Source organism: Triticum urartu, chromosome 7A (genome assembly GCF_056163025.1).
Source record: "Triticum urartu cultivar PI428250 chromosome 7A, HENAU_Tu73, whole genome shotgun sequence".
Lineage (NCBI taxonomy): Eukaryota > Viridiplantae > Streptophyta > Magnoliopsida > Poales > Poaceae > Triticum > Triticum urartu.
Genome location: NC_141879.1, coordinates 103,528,660 through 103,539,176, shown reverse-complemented (window position 1 = coordinate 103,539,176; position 10,517 = coordinate 103,528,660).

Here is a 10,517-nt window from a genome sequence, read left to right as displayed (position 1 = left end):
TAAACACAATTTTAGAGTTGTTAAACATGCAAAGTAAAGCCATCATGATAATCTAGGCATTTTTCTACCCCATTTACATATAAAGTTTATTAGATTCCGAGTTACGGTTATTTAGTTATGAATAAAAGCATTTTAGCATGTTATTAAAGAAAATTAAGGCAAACATCATTTTAAACATGTCAAACATGATTGAAAGTTGGAGATTATTAAACTAGATGAAATTCTAGTCACATACCATATATAAATCATTTTAATACGATGCTCGGTTAATGAGTTATTATATGCATGAAACTTAAGGGGTTTTCTGTAAATATGCAGTACTCTGGATAAAAGACAAATTCGTAGAACGAAAAAAAATGACATGGGCGGAAACTGGCTGGCCTAGCAGGAACATGAGCTGGGGGAATCTCACCATGCCTCATGGGCTGGTCGGTGGAGGAGGCTCAAGAGGGCCGGCTGGCTTGAGGCCAAGGGCGCGGGCGACGTGGAGAGGGGACCGGCTCGGAAGGGATTGGGCCATGAGATCGAGATGGGGCAGGGGTTGCGGGCGCTACTCGTCCTCCTCTGTTCGAACAAAACAGAGGAGCGACACGCCGAGGGATGCGAGGCACAGGGAGGTGCGGCTCCGGCGAGCGGGGCCGGAGACGGGGCAGCGGAGCGGCGCGGATCCGGGCGCTAGACGGCGTACCAGGTAGGATCCGAGGCGAGGCAGGGGAAGATGGCGGGGACTGCTGCTTGCGAACATGGCGCCCATGGCTGCTCCTGCTGCTGCTGAGTGGAGGCAAGGCTGCACGTGTGACGAGGCTGCAGGCGCGGTGCTTGACAGCGGGCACTTCGCAGCGGGACGGCAGCAGGCGAGCTGGGCGGCCGGTTTTGAGCGAGGGGCGGCCATTCCTCACCGGATGCGTGGCCGAAGGCGGGGTCAACACGGGCGCCTGATTCGGGTTCACTGCAGAGGAGGTCCAGGACGAGGCCAACAGCGGCGCATGGCTTGGTGCGGACGATGAAAGGGACGTCGGCTGCGCGAGCGGGAGTTCACTTGGGTCGCGGATCCGGTTGAAGAAGGCATCTGGCGACGGATCCGGCGACCTTCGAGCGACGGCGCTGGTGGAGAGGTCCGATGGGCGCCATGGCTTGCCCTTGAGTGGCTCTCGGCGAGCTGCAGGACGAGGCGCGGAGGGCATCGGGCTCCTCCCGAGCGTGGCTAGCGGCGCAGGGAATCGTGAAGTGGCTGGCTTAGGTTGACTGCGAGGGGATCCAGGGAATGAGCTGGGTTGGTTGGGTGGAGAAAACGAGGAGGATTTGGATCGGGGAAGAACCCAAGATGGGAGGAGACAAGAGGAGTGGCGGCGGCAGCTAGGAGGATCCCTAGAAACTAGGGATTTGGTCTCGGTTAGACTAATATATATAGCAAGTAGGTAAGGTTAGGGGCTAATCCATCCCTCCGATCGTAATCGGACAAACGCAAATAAAATAGGTAGGAAGTCCAAATAAGAAAACAGTGATGTTTTGCAGATGTTTGGGGATGTTCCGGACCCAACGGTGACGACTGCCCAGGTCGGGTCCGGGACAGCTTTCGGGCGCGCGCGCGAGGAGGGCCGCGGGCTGACGAGAGAGGTTAGGTTGGACCTGGCGGTAGGTCATGGGCTGTGTAGACGGTCTTGAGCTGAGAGAAGAGAAGAGAGGGAGGCCCGACGACTGTTTCCGGAGACCGAAAACGTCCGACGTTAGACCGGCTATACTGCCGCTATAGTTAATCATTGGGGCGTCAAACGAACTCCGATTGCGATGAAGCTTGGCAGGCGGTCTACCTACACTATAACAAGACCGCACGCCAACTCTCATCCCATTCCGAGAACATTTTCCGGCCACTTATAAAATAATATTTCGGACGTGCCGCGGGCGCGTGCAAGTGAGTCTGGCCTCAGAACGGATCACGGAAGGAACTAGGAGACCCGGACGAATGCAAGTTTTGAAAACATGATGATGCAATGCACATGATGACATGACAAGATGCAACACGCAAGCGAATGACATGGCAACGACAGCGAAATAACTGGAGGACACCTGGCACAACGGTCTCGGGGCGTCACAACACTCCACCACTACGAGAGGATCTCGTCCCGAGATCTAGAACGGCACCGGAGAGAAAACGGAAGAGAAAGAGAAGAGGTAAAACTAAGTTGCTTCTTTGACAAAAGAGTGAAACCAAAGAATCTTGAAAAGGTTAATCCATCTCGAGAAAATAATACAATGGAGATGAACAAAGTTGAAAGCACTCCGTTAGGAAAGAGGAACAAGGAAGAACAAATTCGGACAGCACACCGATTGAAAAGAAAAGGAATTGAATAAGAACTTGATAAGATGAGAAGATACTTGAAGAAATCACAACACACTGCCTCCGGAACTATTGAATGAATGGAGCAAGGGGTAAGAAAGATCTCAGACAGCACTCCGGTTGAAAAGAGATGCAAGGCTTTATAAGATGAAAAGAACTAGAAGAGAAGACACAGCACTCCGGTTAGTTGAATAAGCACAGGAAAGAACACGATCCTGACAAAAATAGAAGACGGTTGAAGAGAGCAACATCACAATGCCTCTGGAACAAAAGTAAGAATGGAATGAACAAAGGGAATAAAAACGAGAGCACGCTTACAACAAATGCTAGAACGGAGTTGTTGGAAAACCAACAACGAAAAGAATAAGATTGATATGGTCTTATGGAATACATCTCAAATTATGAGGTGACAACCTGCCACTCACGGAAAAAAGAATTGGATTGATAAGAACAAGGGGACGAGAAACTTATTTCACTGGGAGGATAAAAGAAGAAATTGGATCATTTATAAGCACCATAGATAGCAAGAATTCTTAGGGAAGGCTTTAGGTGAAATATAACATGGGAATCATGACGAGATGATGGATTTAAAATATCTCATTCTTAACAACATGGGAATCATGAGACATGAACTCAAATTATCAAGAATGACATAATACCACCTCGAATGGTACAGTTGAAAGAATTGCACTCCAGATTGCAAGATGAAGAATGTTTGAGCTCCTTAGAAACGAATCTCGATGAAAAACTTCGAGAAGGAATTAAATCCTTGATGAACCATCATGTAGAACCTTCATGAAGAATTCCGGTAACAAAAGAAATGACCAAACGAAATGAAAGAGAAGTTGGAAAACACAAGGTGAAGACTTGCAATGATTAGATGGATCCTCATGACGAGAAAATTGAGAGAGCTTGGAACTTCGGGAAAAGAAAGATGAACAAAAGAAATCAAGAATTTGAAGAACCTCCGGAATAAGGAATTGAGTTCACCCGATGAAACAAGAATAAGAATTACATTATGCTTATCCTTCACCAATTAAATTGATGACAATCAACGGATTTGACATATTACTTATTCTCGTAGAAAAGATTAAGAGAGCTATAACATAAACTTGGGAAGGTCTTCAACAAACCACCGGTAGGATTGGAACATCGAATAAATTGATACGATAACAAAGGAAGAGAAATCTTGAATGAACCACCGTAAGAATTTGAAATGAACGAAGAAAAAGATAAAGGAACACCGGGAAGAATTATGAAATGAACGAAGATACTTGAGAGAATTTAGATACAACTGAAACGAAGAGATCACGCGTTGATTAAAGAATATTGAATGATGCACCGGTGAGATTTGGGGAACGAGAGCTGAAAGCTGAGAATGAACAAGTCTTCTGAAATGATGGGCTCCGGATAATCGAACTGAAAATACCCTTGAATATCTCCTGATGGGTGAAAATAATTCTCACAAACAAAACAAATTATAAGAGGATGATAACAAGCTAGAATCATGAATCTTGAAGAGAATGGAGCAAGATTGAGAGAAAAATCTTCTTTGGTCTTCAAAATCTGAGAATGACTATGAGAAACACCAACAATAATTGTAGAGGCACTCCGGAATGAAGAATAGAAAGGTTGATCCAACGATGAAAAGAATTTGAAAGATCTTGGAGAAAGACATTTGACTGATGATAAATCATTCTTACATCAAACTTCGAAAAGAAATTTGAGGATAGCTCCGGAAAAATAAGAAGAGTCAGGTAAGATCCTGGGAAAAGACCTGTGGGTTAGGGCCCACTCAAAAGAAACACCATTGAAAAGATTACTTGAAAAGGAGATAGCACCAGTTGAAATAAACGACTTGAATGAGATAACACCTCGAAATAGGTAGAATGGATTAGGAATGAAAACACGAATCTTCTGGGATATCTTCAGCACTCCGGAACAATTGAATAGCGAGAAATGAATGAATCTGAGGTGCACCGGCATGTGAAAACATATGAAACGAGGAAAAGGGATATGAACAACACCAAAAGTTTGGATTCGACCCACCGGAGAAGAAAAGAATGAAGAATAAAACACTTGAAGCTCCGTTAGAATCTTCTTGAGAATCACCGGATAAGAACATTGAAAGAAAAGAATGAAGAGACTTCGCATGAATAAAATGGATACTTGATTAAGACATCAGATTCCTTGAATAAAAAAGGTGGGTGGGCGGGAAAACAAAGGCAACTTGGGGACGGATGAAACAAACACCATTGAGAAGAACTGATAATTGATCTTGTGAATGTTGACAAGATTGGATCCATTTGAAGAGGAGCACACCGGTTGAAAAGAAATTGAAAAGACAAACTCGATGATCGAGGAGGATAAGTATTCACATAGAAATATGAGAACACCGCTTAGAAAAGGTATGGAATCAACACTTGACTTCGAAGCAACTCGAATACCACAACTCAAAACAAAACAAAGGATTTGCTTGCAGAATAAGCCAGAACAAACATATGATAGAGATTTCGTCCGACGTTTTCATGGTGGGGCCTACACGGGCTCGATCGTACAACACCATCATGTACAAGGCATTGCACATGACATACGAAGCATCCCCAAGTCGGCATAGCCAAGGACTCTTTAAGACACAACGAGACCACTTTAAAACCGACCGTGAATAGGCGGACCACTAGACGTTGAACCCCAATTTCAAATCATACATCTGTCGGAAAGATATCCTAAGAGCTACTTGAATTCCCACTTATAAACTCCCGAAACTTTCCCAGTTATGCAATCAGGTGTTGGGGATACAGGGGAAGCATAATATCTCACCCAAACTAACAAATCCTACATCCGGCTGTATCCATCCTTCAACACATAACCAATAAACCTTCGGAAATCGTTTACCTCAACCTTCGAAAAGCATCCGTTATACGAGTTATTGCAATACTCCCGAACTCCCGCCCCAGTACTGGGTGGCGTCGAGGTTATCTCACCAACAACTACATAAAAGAGATTTTCGATGTCGACGAAACTAAACTCAGGTATTCCAGAACTGCAACGATAAAATTGTGACGACAACACCTCAGAGCTCAACTCCTCGGGACACTGCCACAACCCCTAAATGTCAGGAGGCACCAAGAACAATGTTCTCGTCACAAAACCATTGAAACGATACCAAGATACCCGCGTGATCCTAAAAAAAGTTTTAGTGAAATTTTAGAAGAGAAGAGTCAAAACTCTACATCAGGATGCCTTACCAGAGTGATGAAGGGACTGTGGAGTAAAAAGAATTCCTAAACTCTCTGATATATATAATCCTAGATGACTCAAAACATTTTTCTAGATTCAAGAACGCCAACTACTCGATCAAGCAGGGGGCTCCTAAGGTCGGGGAAGGCTCTGATTACCAACTTGTAACGCCCTCGATGTGGCTATATCTCCCACGTGTCGAAGCATGACTTAGAGGCATAACCGCATTGAAAGCAATGTCGCAAGTGAGGTAATCTTCACACAACCCATGTAATGCATAAGGGAAAGAGTTACATAGTTGGCTTACAATCGCCACTTCACACAATACATGAATAAAGCAATACAACATCCAGATACAATCAAGGTCCGACTACGGAACCAAAATAAAAGAAGACTACCTCAAATGCTACACAGATCCCCGATCATCCCGACTGGGCTCCACTACTGATCAACTAGAACGAAACAACACAAAGGACAATATCTTCAATGAGCTCCTCCTTGAGCTAGGTAGCGTCACCTGCACGGTTCAACGGCACCTGCAAACTGGTTTTGGAAGTATCTGTGAGTCACGGGGACTCAGCAATCTCACACCCTCACGATCAAGACTATTTAAGCTTATAGGTAGGGTAAAAGGTATGAGGTGGAGCTGCAGCAAGCGACTAGCATATATTGGGTGGCTAACATATATGCAAAAGAGAGAAAGAAGAGAAGGCAAAGCACGTTCGAGAAATCTATGATCAAGAAGTGATCCTAGAACAACCTACGTCAAGCATTACTCCAACACCGTGTTCACTTCCCGGACTCCGCCGAGAAGAGACCATCACGGTTACACACGCGATTAATGCATTTTAATTAAGATAATCTTTAGGTTTTCTACAACCGGACATTAACAAATTCCCATCTTCCCATAACCGCAGACACGGCTTTCGAAAGTTTAAATCCCTGCAGGGGTGTCCCAACTTAGCCCATCACAAGCTCTCACGATCAACGAAGGATATTCCTTCTAGCGGGAAGACCCGATCAGACCCGGAATCCCGGTTACAAGACATTCCGACAATGGTAAAACAAGACCAGCAAAGCCACCCGAATGTGCCGACAAATCCCGATAGGAGCTGCACATATCTCGTTATCAGGGCACACCAGATTGTCCAAACTTTCGGTAGGCCAGCCCAGAGTTGCCCCTGGTGGCCACCGGCGGCTGGCAAGTTGGACCAACACTTAGAAGAGCACTGGCCCGGGGTTTTTAATAAAGATGACCTTTGGGCAGGCCTACCCAAGGGAAAGAAAAGGCTAGGCAGCGAATGGTAAAACCAATGTTGGGCCTTGCTGGAAGAGTTTTATTCAAGGCGAACTGTCTAGGGGTTCCCATTATAACCCAACCGCGTAAGGAACGCAAAATCCGGGAACATAACACCGATATGACGGAAACTAGGGCGGCAAGAGTGGAATAAAACACCAGGCATAAGGCCGAGCCTCCCACCCTTTACCAAGTATATAGATGCATTAATTAAATAAAAGATATTGTGATATCCCAATAAGTAAACATGTTCCAACAAGGAACAAACTTCAATCTTCACCTACAACTAACAACACTATAAGAGGGGCTAAGCAAAGCGGTAACATAGCCAAACAACGGTTTGCTAGGACAAGGTGGGTTAGAGGCTTGGTTCAGCAATATGGGAGGCATGATAAGCAAGTGGTAGGTATCGCAGCATAGGCATAGCAAAAGAGCGAGCAACTAGCAAGCAAAGATAGAAGTGATTTCGAGGGTATGGTCATCTTGCCTGAAATCCTGCAAGGAAGAAGAACGAGTCCATGAAGAAGACAAACGGACGTAGTCGAATGGATCCTCACAAACGCGACGTTACTGGATTACCGAGAAGAAGTACACCAGAAAGAAGCAAACAACATAGTAAACAACCACCACATAATCATGGCATGATGCATAATTAAATATGATGCATGTCTGGTTTAAAGAGGCATGGCATGGCAAAATGCACAAGCAATCCTACAAATTAAGTGGAGCTCAATATGCAAAGAGTTGCATATTGACGAAACACCACGACAAGTTATTTAGTTCGATCTCGTTTATTTACCCAACAATATTAAATGTTGTTAAACATGGCAAGAGGGTGAAGCAAAGTAAAACTACCTATCTAGTCAAGGTTAAATGAGTCCGGAAGCACCGAACAACAATTCCGGTAAATCCCCATAGGCATAGATTAGGTTCGGTACTGTTCTGCCCTAAACACAATTTTAGAGTTGTTAAACATGCAAAGTAAAGCCATCATGATAATCTAGGCATTTTTCTACCCCATTTACATATAAAGTTTATTAGATTCCGAGTTACGGTTATTTAGTTATGAATAAAAGCATTTTAGCATGTTATTAAAGCAAATTAAGGCAAACATCATTTTAAACATGTCAAACATGATTGAAAGTTGGAGATTATTAAACTAGATGAAATTCTAGTCACATACCATATATAAATCATTTTAATACGATGCTCGATTAATGAGTTATTATATGCATGAAACTTAAGGGGTTTTCTGTAAATATGCAGTACTCTGGATAAAAGACAAATTCGTAGAACGGAAAAAAATGACATGGGCCGAAACTGGCTGGCCTAGCAGGAATAGGAGCTGGGGGCATCTCACCATGCCTCATGGGCTGGTCGGTGGAGGAGGCCCAAGAGGGCCGGCTGGCTTGAGGCCAAGGGCGCGGGCGACGTGGAGAGGGGACCGGCTCGGAAGGGATTGGGCCTTGGGATCGAGACGGGGCAGGGGTTGCGGGCGCTGCTCGTCCTCCTCTGTTCGAACAAAACAGAGGAGCAACACACCGAGGGATGCGAGGCACAGAGAGGTGCGGCTCCGGCGAGCTGGGCCGGAGACGGGGCAGCGGAGCGGTGCGGATCCGGGCGCTAGACGGCGTACCAGGTAGGATCCGAGGCGAGGCAGGAGAAGATGGCGGCGACTGCTCCTCCTGCTGCTGAGTGGAGGCAAGGCTGCACGTGTGACGAGGCTGCAGGCGCGGTGCTTGACAGCGGGCACTTCGCAGCGGGACGACAGCAGGCGAGCTGGGCGGCCGGTTTTGAGCGCGGGGCGGCCGTTCCTCACCGGATGCGTGGCCGAAGGCGGGGTCAACACGGGCGCCTGATTCGGGTTCACTGCAGAGGAGGTCCAGGACGAGGCCAACAGCGGCGCATGGCTTGGTGCGGACGATGAAAGGGACGTCGGCTGCGCGAGCGGGAGTTCACTGGGGTCGCGGATCCGGTTGAAGAAGGCATCTGGCGACGGATCCGGCGACCTTCGAGCGACGGCGCTGGTGGAGAGGTCCGATGGGCGCAATGGCTTGCCCTTGATGGCTCTCGGCGAGCTGCGGGACGAGGCGCAGAGGGCATCGGGCTCCTCCCGAGCGTGGCTGGCGCCGCAGGGAATCGAGAAGTGGCTGGCTTAGGTTGACTGCGAGGGGATCCAGGGAATGAGCTGGGTTGGTTGGGTGTTGAAAACGAGGAGGATTTGGATCGGGGAAGAACCCGAGGTGGGAGGAGACAAGAGGAGTGGCGGCGGCAGCTAGGAGGATCCCTAGAAACTAGGGATTTGGTCTCGGTTAGACTAATATATATAGCGAGTAGGTAAGGTTAGGGGCTAATCCGTCCCTCCAATCCTAATCGGACGAACGCGAATAAAATAGGTAGGAAGTCCAAATAAGAAAACGGTGACGTTTTGCAGATGTTTGGGGATGCTCCGGACCCAACGGTGACGACTGCCTGGGTCGGGTCCGGGACAGCTTTCGGGCGCGCGCGCGAGGAGGGCCGCGGGCTGACGAGAGAGGTTAGGTTGGACCTGGCGGTAGGTCATGGGCTGTGTAGACGGTCTCGAGCTGAGAGAAGAGAAGAGAGGGAGGCCCGACGACTGTTTTCGGAGACCAAAAATGTCCGACGTTAGATCGGCTATACTGCCGCTATAGTTAATCGTTGGGGCGTCAAACAAACTCCGATTGCGATGAAACTTGGCAGGCGGTCTACCTACACTACAACAAGACCGCACACCAACTCTCATCCCATTCCGAGAACATTTTCCGGCCACTTATAAAATAATATTTCGGACGTGCCACGGGCACGTGCAAGTGAGTCTGGCCTCAGAACGGACCACGGAAGGAACTAGGAGACCCGGACAAATACATGTTTTGAAAACATGATGATGCAATGCACATGATGACATGACAAGATGCAACACGCAAGCGAATGACATGGCAACGACATCGAAATAACTGGAGGACACCTGGCACAACGGTCTCGGGGCATCACACAGTGCCCACACATGATGAACCAGAGCGCATTAACAATGTAACTCCTAGCTGTCTCTCGACCATTTCAGGCAGTTGGATGAAGACCCCATCTCTCCTAACCCTTCTTCTTCTGATTCTTCCCATACAGAAGACCGCACGGGCCGCCGGCCGGACCACCGGCCCCCACGACCGGTGTTCCTCCGCCACCCCCACCCGCGTCGAGTTTTCTTCGTTCGGCGAGGCCCCACAACCACCCGAGCCCCTTCGATCGCACCGGCGAACTCCGGCGAGCTCTGAAAAATCGACTGACCCAATTTTGAAATTTAGTCCACTGTGATTTAACTAGTGTGGAATATAAAAGGGGAAAACCATAAGCATTGCGAGTATGGTGCTGAGCGTGCCATGTTGGATCTGAAGGTGTAAACCGGACAAAGGCAACTTCGCAACCAAGACAAGAAATCAGAGTAAAGCAGTGGCGATCTATTTTCTTGCTGCGATAAATAAGTTGAGTAGATACGAAAGAGTATCGCCTCTGGTGCGGTGCCGTGTACGCATCTACCGAGAATTTGACGGTGCTGCGGTAGCGATGGCTGTCGGCGGCGTGGAAGCAGATCTAGGAGGGTAGACGGTGGCGGCGGGGCGCGGTGGA